The sequence below is a fragment of the Rhagoletis pomonella genome, unplaced genomic scaffold, assembly GCF_013731165.1.
Source record: "Rhagoletis pomonella isolate Grant_MI unplaced genomic scaffold, Rhpom_1.0 Rhpom_scaffold_00002, whole genome shotgun sequence".
Classification (NCBI taxonomy): Eukaryota; Metazoa; Arthropoda; class Insecta; order Diptera; family Tephritidae; genus Rhagoletis; species Rhagoletis pomonella.
The window spans coordinates 44,255,781-44,266,988 of NW_023458556.1; the positions used below are offsets into that span (position 1 = coordinate 44,255,781).

Sequence of the window (11,208 nt, forward strand, 5' to 3'; positions counted from 1 at the left end):
GCCTGCTCGGGCCACTGTGCGCTTTTACTGTGCCACTGTTGCGCGGCTTCGACAATTCGTTGCTCCAAAGTAGAGGAATTTTCGTAAGCATTTCCTGACGCCGCTGCTTATTCTTCTTCTTCTTTTCATACGCTCGTGAAGCATGACTTTTTGAACGCTCAGCTTACGCTCAGTTGGTAACGGGATATTGAATAGAATGCACGTGCAAGACGGTTAAACGCTTTCAAAGCGCGTTCTGTGTCAAATTTTTGTGTGGAAGGAAGAAGAGGAAGTGAAAAAAAAAAAATTTTATGAATTGTGAAAGTGAAAAAAGTGCACAGCACTACTATTACTATGGACACCCCCACACATATACATATTTCTGCATTAGTGGTCGGAAGCATAGCAGCGCATTGAAGGATGTCTTAGATGAAGCATAACTACCATTGTGGCTGCTGTGAATTTGTGTAAGCGTCAAAAGCAAGGTGAGCATGAGTTCCCAAGTTGTGCGACATAGAAACGAAAGAGAAGTAGTCTGCAGAAATTTAGAAATTGGAATAAACTAAAATCCGTTTGCGTAAAAAAAAGAGAAGTGCTAAATTCTAAGCAATGCTGCAAAGCGACCCAAAAACCACACTAAAGTTGACTGCACAAATCAGCCGAAAATCGTTGGTTTTACGAGCAATAAGAATATACAAAAGATAATACACACGTATGTACATATGTATATCCGAGTATATGTATGTGTGTATGTATGAAAACGAAAACAACCAAAAATTCGCTGCCAACAACGGTTATTGTGCCAATTTGTTATTGCCATATCAGCGTTGTAAGCGGCAATTTGTTGTGTGGTAGTGAATTAAAGAAGGTCCTTCGCTTCGTAAGATAGCAGCTAAGTGCCACTAAAGATAAATATATATGTATGTATGTATGTGGTTGTGTAGGTCTTTTATTATTTCAAATTATGTTAGCGCCGCTGTGCGTTGATGTGTGAAAAATCAACGCCAAAAATCAGATATTTTTCAGAGGTTTAATGAGCTAATTAAAACATACGCACATCCGCCCAAAATTTATAGACGACAATGACCGTTAATGCGTATATTGTTACTGTTACTGTTGTGTTTTTTTTTATTTATTTTTTTTCTTGTTTTTGGCTGTCGTGATTGTTGATGTTTTTCTAGTTGCGTGTGTTTGTTGCGTGCATGCTGTTTGCAATTGATGGCAAGGCCATCCGCACACATTGTGGCCACAGTGATTAGTTGTTTGGCGAAAAACAGTGGCATAAATTCAAGCACAAATACATACATACAAACAGGTGCACGTATGTATGTACAAATAAACGCCCTGCATTAGTTCGTAAATATGTATTTATGTACGTACATTTCACGCTATGATTTGTTCACTGTATTCGCCTATTTGTGGCCTTAATACAAAACCAGCAAACTTATGAGGTAGTGGCATGGCCCACAAAGCAAACCCCACCAAACCCCAACTACAAAAACCACAAAAAAGCAAGTACATATAAGAGAAAATTTCATACAGCTTCAACCCATCTTCACTTGCATTTACCAATACTATGTGCAGACACAAAATCATAGGCGTCCTACGCTAAAACCCATTAAATATACTAGATATGTACATACATAAATTTACTTGCTCGCCTATTTGGATGCCTATTTGCTATCACTGCTTGTCAACAAACATCCAGCCACACAGCCTTCGAGTTCTATCCTAAACTTACATTACCTACACCTTCTCAGCCACACAGCAGTCAACAAGCAAGCAAGCAAGCCTCCACAAGTATTCCCATCTTAACGCAACGCAACACATCGCATTCCATTCCTACCATTTCATTCCATTCGTCAACTCAAGTCAAGTTGATGCTTCTCTTGGTGGTTCTGTCGCTGGTGCTGCTACTACCAAAATACCATTGCGATAATAATTCTGTTTTTTTTTCTCTCGAGCTGTTATGCTTTTCCTTGTTGCGGTTGCTTTTATTATTGCTCTCGCTAAATTCTTGTTGTTGCTGTTGTTGGCATTACCGATGCTTCGGTTTGCCTTTTCACTTGTGCGTATTAAACTGTGTCAAAGTATTGGTTTGATTTTCAGGACATCTCCCTATTGTTGCGCTGCTCAGCCCACATTTAGAGATGCCTTTTTACCACTACCCAATTTGCCAAACGACGTCATAACGACGTCGTTTCCGACTCGTTCTGGTGAACAATTTGTTCGCCGGCAACGGTCGCAAACGACTCGTGAAAAGCACAGTTCGCCGGCGGATCGCAAAAACGATATACCAGCGAACTGCAAAACGTTGCTCAAAATTTATACTAAATTTAAAGTAAAGTACAGGTTTATACCAAATTAAAAAACAAAAAAAACAAGTAAGAAAGTCTAAGTTCGGGCGGAGCCGAGCATTAAATACCCGGCGCAAGTATTAAATATATGCTTTCCACCTTTCCGAAAGCTACCGCTACATGGCTACCCCCTGGCTGTATCAATTTTGAGTAAATTAGCGTCCTTAAATTTCGAAATATTCAAGTTTCAAGCATTTCTGAAATTTATCGTTATATGAAATCGGCCTCAATTTTAGTCCTGCTTTAATGCGGCAAGCACAATAACCACACCAATTTTGGTACAAATTGGTGGAACGGTTACCGAGATACATATATGTGGTCATAAGTGGGCGGTGCCACGCCCATTTTCCAAAATTTTATCCTAAACGTATTTCTTGGTAAAGAATTGTTGCAAGCATCAATTTTGAATAAATTAGCTTTAATATTTACTGATATATCAAAGATTTCGTATTTCTCTAAATTACCGTTATATGGGACGTGGGCGTGGTTATTGTCCGATTTGAATAATTTTCGGCCATTTGGTATGCTGTACCAAGGCCAACAATTGTGCCAAGTTTGGAAGAAAAAAGAAATCGATTGGTATGTATCACTTAGTTGCAGAACATTTCCTTCATAGTGAATTTTTCCATGACAGTTTTCGTAAATAACTGTTACGTTCGGTCCCTGATATGTATGGTTGGCAACGCCTGACCAAACCACCGTAGTAGTGATAAAGTGGTAAAAATAAGGATATTGTTGGCTTACCTACTTTCAGTGTTGGTCTTATTTAAATTGTTATTGCACTTGTGATATTTTTATTATTGTATTTCGTTTCTGTTGTTATACTTATCATTAAGTTTCTACAAGGAATAGTACATGGATATACTCTCAACTTAATGATGAAAATAAAAGTAACAAAAGCGCAAACAAATAACAAGTAAATTAAGGGATAGGCAACAACTAACGAATAAGGACAATCATGTCAAGATGCAACATGAAAACCCAAATTAAAGAAATAACAACTTGTCTTTGTGGCAACCGACGGCGATGCTTACGTAGAACGCAATAATAGCAAAAAAAGGAAACTAATAACAAGAAGTACCGATGATAATAGCATTGAATAGTCATAGCAAGCTTCAGCTTTGTCAAAACTTAAAATTTCTATAAGCTGCACGGTGAAAAGTGTCGCTCGCTGTCGACAATGTTCATGCACTCATAGACACAAAGCCCAGCAGCAAAATTTCGAGACAGTCTGGCAAAGCGCTAGTTCCGCCCTACAAATTTCAACTGTCTCTCAGCTGCTGCAACAGAGAAAGAAGCGGTTTTTCATTGCAGAATACACTCGGAGGTTTGTCATTGCTTTCCGAGGCGTGGCCACTATTAGAAAAAACTACATATTTTTTTATTTTTTTTTATTTTAACTTTGGTCAGAAACTGGGCTTAAACCTCGGCCTTGCGGAATGGTAGCGCGCACTGCTAACCACTACACCACGGCGGTGCATATACATATATGTGTACAATAAAGTGGTTTTTGTGATATATGTATGTACCAATTAAATTTTGTGTCTACTTTATTGGCAATTGTATAAATTATGCATACGAATTGGTTGTAAGGGCCTGCTGCGTCCGAGTGTTCGACACAAAGGCTACGAGTGCGAGTTAAAGAGGGAAACGTGTAGAATATTTAGCATTCATTACAAATGATTCAATCAGCTTTTTTAAAACTTTAAAGAGCAAAAGACCAAAAGATAATCACGTAGTCCGATGTTTCAAAATACCATGCCCGTGGAGTTGCAGTCCATCTTTCTTTAGTTTGCTTAAATGAGATTATTGATGATTATTTTCTACATCAGAGTACGCTAGTACTTAGTACGCCAAAAAATCAAATTGTAAAAAAAATACAGTTGAAAGCCAATATCTTGGTATTATTATTTTTTAAACCTCAAAGAAAAGGTACTTTGCACAGTCATTACAATCGGTGGACTGTAAATTGCAGCTTTTGAAATATGAAGGACTTTTAGTTGGACTACTTGTTTTTATAAGTAGAAGTTTATTATGAATATTTTGAGTAAACAAGTCTAGAAAAAAGCCACGAAATTAACCCTAAAGTTCTTAGGCTATGGCATAAAAATGAATGTCTCAAAAGGGCTAACCTGGTCACGTTGGTTAAAAGATCAATTGGGATCGCTGATTACTGATCTGAAGTTAGATTTAAAAATTCAAAATTGCGGATATATGTAGGAACTACCAATTATCGCGGAAATTATAAAATAGAACGTGCGTCCATGGCGTATGAGTAATATTCTCATCTTATCTGAGTAACTCATACGCCGTGTATGTTTATCAAAACCACTTTTTAAAAATATTTTAATGTTTTATTATAAATACAATGGTTTTTTTCGTAAAAAAAAAATAAAAAACAAAAAACAATTGGTTTCCTTGCTCAAAATTATAATAATTTTACTACAAATGTTTGCTTTTTGTGGTCTCTGATAAAACCAGTAAATAGTGCCGATGAATGGCAATCAGTTATTCGTATTGGCTGCGCATTCTACACTTGAAGCCTTTTGTGTTGCGGTAAGAAGTACAATGGCCTGGTAAGTACGTATTTAAGCAAAAGCTGTGGTAGTCACTGCCCGGAAAAGAGAGCAGCATACCAAGAAAAGCGAAAGTAAAGTAATTCCGAAGAAGAACAAATACTTGGAATGTTTTTCTTCTACGGCAAAGCCGCTACATATTTTAACTTACTTAGAGCTCCTAAGCGCTGAGCTTTGCAGAAAACCTTACCGTTCATGCAACCGCACGAGATAGTGTGTACGGTTACATACATATGTACGTCTTTAAGTGCCAACTAACCAACAAACAAGCAAGCACAAAATTAACGGTATGTAGTACTTCAATATATACATACACAACTATTTATCCATTGTATATGCCTTAGGCTTGTGTATCTAATAATCTTTTCTTCCAGAAGTCACTACTTAAAAGCCATTCACAAGAATCGTTTTACAGATCTGCTGCCGTATGCATATCCGCATATATAGTGACATCTTTCTATTGCTGTATGCTTTATGCTTTTAAGCTTACACCTGATTGTTCGGTCTATGTCCATATGTGTGACATCCATGTTACAATAGTTGCATACCAATAACCAACCAGCCACTGCCGCATTGCAAGTGGAATGACCTGTGACTAGGTTAATGAAAACTCTCCACTACATACTAGAATGCAGCACCAGCAGAAGTAGCAGCACTGCTATAGCGATGCATAAACGAGCTATGGACTCAGCTCTATGAATTCAGCGTCATTCATATGGAAATTATGTCTTGTAAAAGCGCATAAACCTATACAGTACAGGCACATACAGTCGCGCGCATGAGTAAATATCCACAATGGGGTAGAACATAAGACCGCATACATATGTGCGACTAGATGTGCGTGTGTGTGTGTTTCGCATAGTAAACATAGCCAACATTCAGTGTTGGTGTTGCCCGCAGCGGGTGACAAATGCTTGCTGCTGCAACAGCACAGCAGTTTGAGATGAGTGGGCGTGTTGGATGCTACAACTAAATGGCTTTTAGCAGCGAGCAAAGTGGCCGATATTTTGCTGGTTAGATTAGAGCTTTACTCTTTGTCGAACACTGCAAACTTGGCTGCCAACCTCAATAACCGACCCTCACTCATTCATTTTACACAACATCGCATAATTTGATCTCACTGTGATATGCCATTTTCATATCAGCGAATTTTCAGCGCCACATGAGTACAGCACATGAAGGGCTGGATGGCTGGTTATTTGTGATTTTGTTTGGCTAAATTAAATAACGAAATATCCTAATTCGGAATTTGTTGGAAATTGGATTTGGAATTGATTATACCTAACTCTAAAATATATTTGTTACCCAATCTAGTGGGAAATTTACCAGCTATCTCCTCGAATAGTGTACCTGAGCTATGCTGTCTTATGTGCGCATGATTTCTAGATTTCAGTCCTTCAGTTACAATACACCGATTGCGACCGATTGACGAAAATCAATCCAATAGCACCTAGGCTTGATTTTCCTCAGAGTTTTCCTGATTCCATGTGCCATTTTAGATGTCGGGGCCCTGGCCATCTCCACCCTCCCATATCCGATGAAGCCAGCCAAATATAAACTTTAACTGATTAAGATTTCCGCTAACATTTCCCCATTAGTTGGCCGTATTTTCACGCTAGCATAGGTGCAGAGTTTGGAAAGCCAACGAAAGAGGTTTAGGAAGTTTTAGGTTTGAAAATACTTTTGAAAAGGGTTGCCACCTATTTGAAAAGTCAAATTTAGTTAAATTATACAGAAGTTATGTACATCATAGTTCTTGAAGAGGGTGGTAACCTATTCAAAAAGTTAAGTTAAATCTTGAAGTAAGACTTTGTAATCGAGCTCAGGTAGTATATGGCGGGGACAGAAAACGATCGGCTACACGCTCTTAATGTTTTTCATTAAAATTTTGAACCCCCTGTATCTTGACAACCCAGCGTACCAGACCTCTCTCTATTGATACTAATATTTGGTGGAGTTGTATCCTAATTGTGGACAAAATGAAATTTTAAACGGGGGAATTTTTACGCCCATCCCGTGATATTGGGAAAACCACAAAGATTCAATTGTGAGTCAAATCACAGCTGAGCACTGCTGAGAAGAGCTGAATGGCATAACAGTGGTGTTTGCATCAAATAAGTTAGGTTGTGGCAAAGAATTAGTTTGAATTATTATCAAACAAACTTGCACTTATCTGAATTTATATTTCAAAATTGCCGCCTCCTAAAATCTGCCGTCCTGTGGCAGTGCTCCGAAAGCTCCTAGTGTGAATCCATGATTGTATATTTCTTTTCACACTTATTGGATAAATCTTATTTGCTCCCCTTACTTCTCGAAACAAAGTTCTGAATAGCATTAGTTTTAGGCACTAGATATATATGTATCTTTTAATAAAATACCACATTATCGCCTTAAAAAAATTAATTTTTTTCAACGGCAAGGAGATTAACGTTCGCAACGTAATGTCCCGAACGAACACATACAATTATTTTAAAGTTAATCCAACCTTTAGCTAATTTTCTTTAATACAAGGTGGCGAAAATTAATCTTTTTTTTTTTTGAATAAATATTTTTTTTTTAAATAACAAACAATATATTTTGGGTGATGCAAATCTTTAATTGGACCTTTACACATTTTTTTCTGTTAAGTGGAAAAGATTATATTCGTCAAGTGGCAGCCGCCAATGTTGATACACAGTTGTACGCCGCCATTAATTCAAATTTCCATTAGTTTGCTCTCCTAAGTACTGCTTTAAACCTGCTCTTATACCACACATATTATTAAATTTATAATTTTTTGCCGACAAAAAAATTAAAGCAAACTTCCAAACGAAACGTCCGCAATGCTAATATTTGCCCATATGTATGCAAGTATGTATATAGGTGTGCATACATACAATTTATAAAAATAAAATGTGTCTATGGCACAAAATCATAACGCTTCTGTGCGCCAACGCACTCGAATGTGCAATAAAAGCGGAATCGATGTTAAAATAACATTTTTTTACCAAACATTACAAACTATTCGCCAACTCATCAACTAGCAATATTTCAACGCATAATCGTATAGATTTTATTGATAAAAACGCCCAAGCGCCCTATTGTTGGCTTTTATTTCCCTACATCCAATATTTGCAGAAGTCTGTGTTGTATTTGCTGCTCGCGTCGGGCTATTAAATAGACAAAATGCCAGTCACTGGATATCGTTTTCACTTTCTGAATTATTAGCTTACATCTCACGCAAGCTGCTGCGTGGTTTTATTTTTCACAAAAATTTATTTGTTCGTTTTAAAGACTTATGGCCTTATTCATAAAAAATAAAGTATAAAGCAAAAAGGTTTATAAATTCAAAAATGTATGAAAACGTCAATTTATAAAGCTCTTTAAACCTACTTTATTTTTTATGAATAAGGCCATTAGCAGTTAGTTATAAGAGATAGTTGCTTTTACTTTCGCCTTTAAGATTATGTCAAATGAAAACGCTTCTTTCCACCTGCTCTTTCTGACGCGGTAGCGCATTCGGTTTTTCTTCAACCAGCATCTGTGGCGTGATGCATCGAATTTGAGCGATGCATTGTGACTTATGTATATTGAAAAGCTTACTTTTAAATATGTAGGTATATTAAAATTTTTAATGCCATAAATAATGTGAATTTTCCGCTGGACTCGGTTATATAAACACATAAAATTTTGGCTTTGCCTCTATACGACAGAATAGCACATAAAGCATGATTTTTATATTTTTACATAAATACATATGTATGTGCATACATATATGTATATGTATGTACATTAGGCTGAGCCAACTAAACCAGCCTAAAACGACCTTTTCACTGAGAAGGTAATTCTCCTAATTGGAAACATTCCAATTGTAAAAGGTGTAGGTAGGCATTTGAAATATGAAATTCTTTTGCATTAAAAATGTCAACTATTGAACTGTTTGAGATACTCTTGTAGGGCATAAAATTCTCTAAAAAATTACCCTGAAGTTAATTGTCTGGGAAATTGTCAAAAATACATATACTTACGGGCTATGAAACATTCATGCTAAATGAAAAAAACTTACACTAAAATGATGCAGAATGTGTAAGAAATGTTAATTATGAACTAGATGTGTCGGGGAAGAGAGTTTATTTATTTTTTATTGCATTTTTAAACACTAATAAACTGTTTAATTATTAATAAAATTAAATTTATTGAAATTGGGATATTACCGGCGATGTAATTGCATTACTTGCGAAAAAAAATTGTTTTTGTTCTTCGTAATTTTGTATCAGCGCTATACCTCGCCAGGTATAGGGCCATTTTTTAGAGGATTTAATTCCCTACAATAATATGCCTAGAAAAAATGTGTATCTCAAACAATTTAATAGTTATAACATTTTTAACGAAAAAAAAAAATGTAATGGTATTTGTATGGAAATTTTCAAATGCTCACCGACACACAATGTGCTATATGACGATATTAGAAGGAAAAAAATCAAAGTGGAATTTTGATGTTTTGATAATTCCAACTTGTTAAGAAATGTCTAATTACATAGAAAAAATTATCTTTTTGGTGTTTTAAAGCCCACTTTAGTAATTTTTTTGTAGGTCAAATTTGATGTTTTGAAACTTTGTTTTCTAAAAATTACACAAATCAAATAGACATTTATAAAAAGTGGTGTGTTATTTATCAGAGTGGTGTACCAGAACGCTGAAGAGAATGTATTTGGCATAGAAAACGATGCCCTTTTTTATGAAATAAAAACAATTAATATGTGATGAGGGACGTAGCTAGAGTAATGTGTCAAAATTAGGCGTTTTAACTTTTTTGGACAATCTAAACACTTTACTGTCATGTACTTTTCTTAAAATTTTTTTGTGAGACTCTCCATGATTTTTGCTTTTTGATACTGCTTAAGCCAGACTTTGCACGACCTTGCAACAATGTCAAACTCCATATTATATCAAGCAGAGTCTGTACGAAAAAATTGTCATAGTTACTCAAGAGTTGCGACTGATGAATGAATGATTTTTGTCATTTTCTGACTTGTAGTTGGTGAATCCATAACCTTATCATAAGTAGTTCCAAAAATAAGCGATATGGAAATTGCATTTTATATGGGAGGTGCCACATCCCCTTTCCAATACAAACCACTCTTCGTCAGAAGTACGGTATTGTTAACATATTTAGCTGTGTCAAATTGCAGAGCGTTAGCATAAGCGGTTTCAGAGATAAGCGATATGAGAATTCCAGTTTGTATTGAAAGTGCCACGCCCCCTTTTCCAATAGCTATCATTTTTCGCTGTAAGTAGGGTATTTACAATTTATGCATCCGTGCCAAGTTTCAGTTCCCCAGCGTGATTGGTATTAGAGATACATTTCTGGATTAGAGAAAGTTATATCCTTTCAAGAGAACGGTGCCATCAAAAAAGGGGTTCAAAATTGTATTGTGGCGTATTTATATGTACATAGATACCTTCAATATACCGTTTTTGCTACAAACCCTCATCGAAGGACCTCTGGTGTCATCTAATTGATCCTTGATCAAGGTAAATTTATGTATGGCCACTTTTTACAAAAAATCTAAGCATCTGAAGCAATAAAATTTGTTTTCCGGGTAACTTGTATGAAGCGGCCCACTGTGCGACACCTTTTAAAATTGGAATCAAGATTTTTCAAAATGGCAGAATTTTCTTCTCAATAAATAGGTATTTTTAAGGCCATAAATTCGCTAGGTAAGTTTTTTTTTTGATCACCCTAATATACATAGATATAATATTTTTTAATAAGAAAAAATGTATCGTTCGTAAATATTGAATAACCTCCTTCTACATTGAATGATTTCATTCCTCCATGTATACAAATATATATACATATTTATGCACATTCCACAGATAAGTATGTACATATCTATTTACATACATACATACAGACATAGGAGTACGTAATAGATAGTAGCACAAAATCTCGTCAAATGTAATGGATACCTCATCTTATGCAGCTTGTTTTCATTTAATTAAAAAATGTAATCTATTTAGTTTCACTTTCGAACAACAAACAAAGTAAAATTTGTGCAATTTTCAAAATTTCAAAAATTTTGTCAACAACTGCAACTCATCATATAACACGTATATCTTAAGTCTTAAGAAAACTTATACCAATTATCAATGTTGCGGCGAGGGTTACCATGCGACAAAATAAGAGAGATTTTATTATAATTTACTCAGACGTAAAATTTGCATTCAACCGGTCGAATTTGTAACTCATAGATATGTACGCAGATATGTATGTATTTACGGGGTCATTTAAAATGTCTCCGGGGATTTTTGGG

General features: G+C 35.8%; 1 protein-coding gene across 1 annotated transcript in view; it reads left to right on the top strand.

The window, feature by feature from the left end:
- Positions 1-203: 203 nt before the first annotated feature.
- Positions 204-11,208, top strand: part of LOC118733659 — a 42,738-nt gene continuing 31,733 nt past the window's right edge. The window contains 1 exon segment of the mRNA XM_036463163.1: positions 204-464. The gene's annotated coding sequence lies outside the window, so the exon portion shown is untranslated.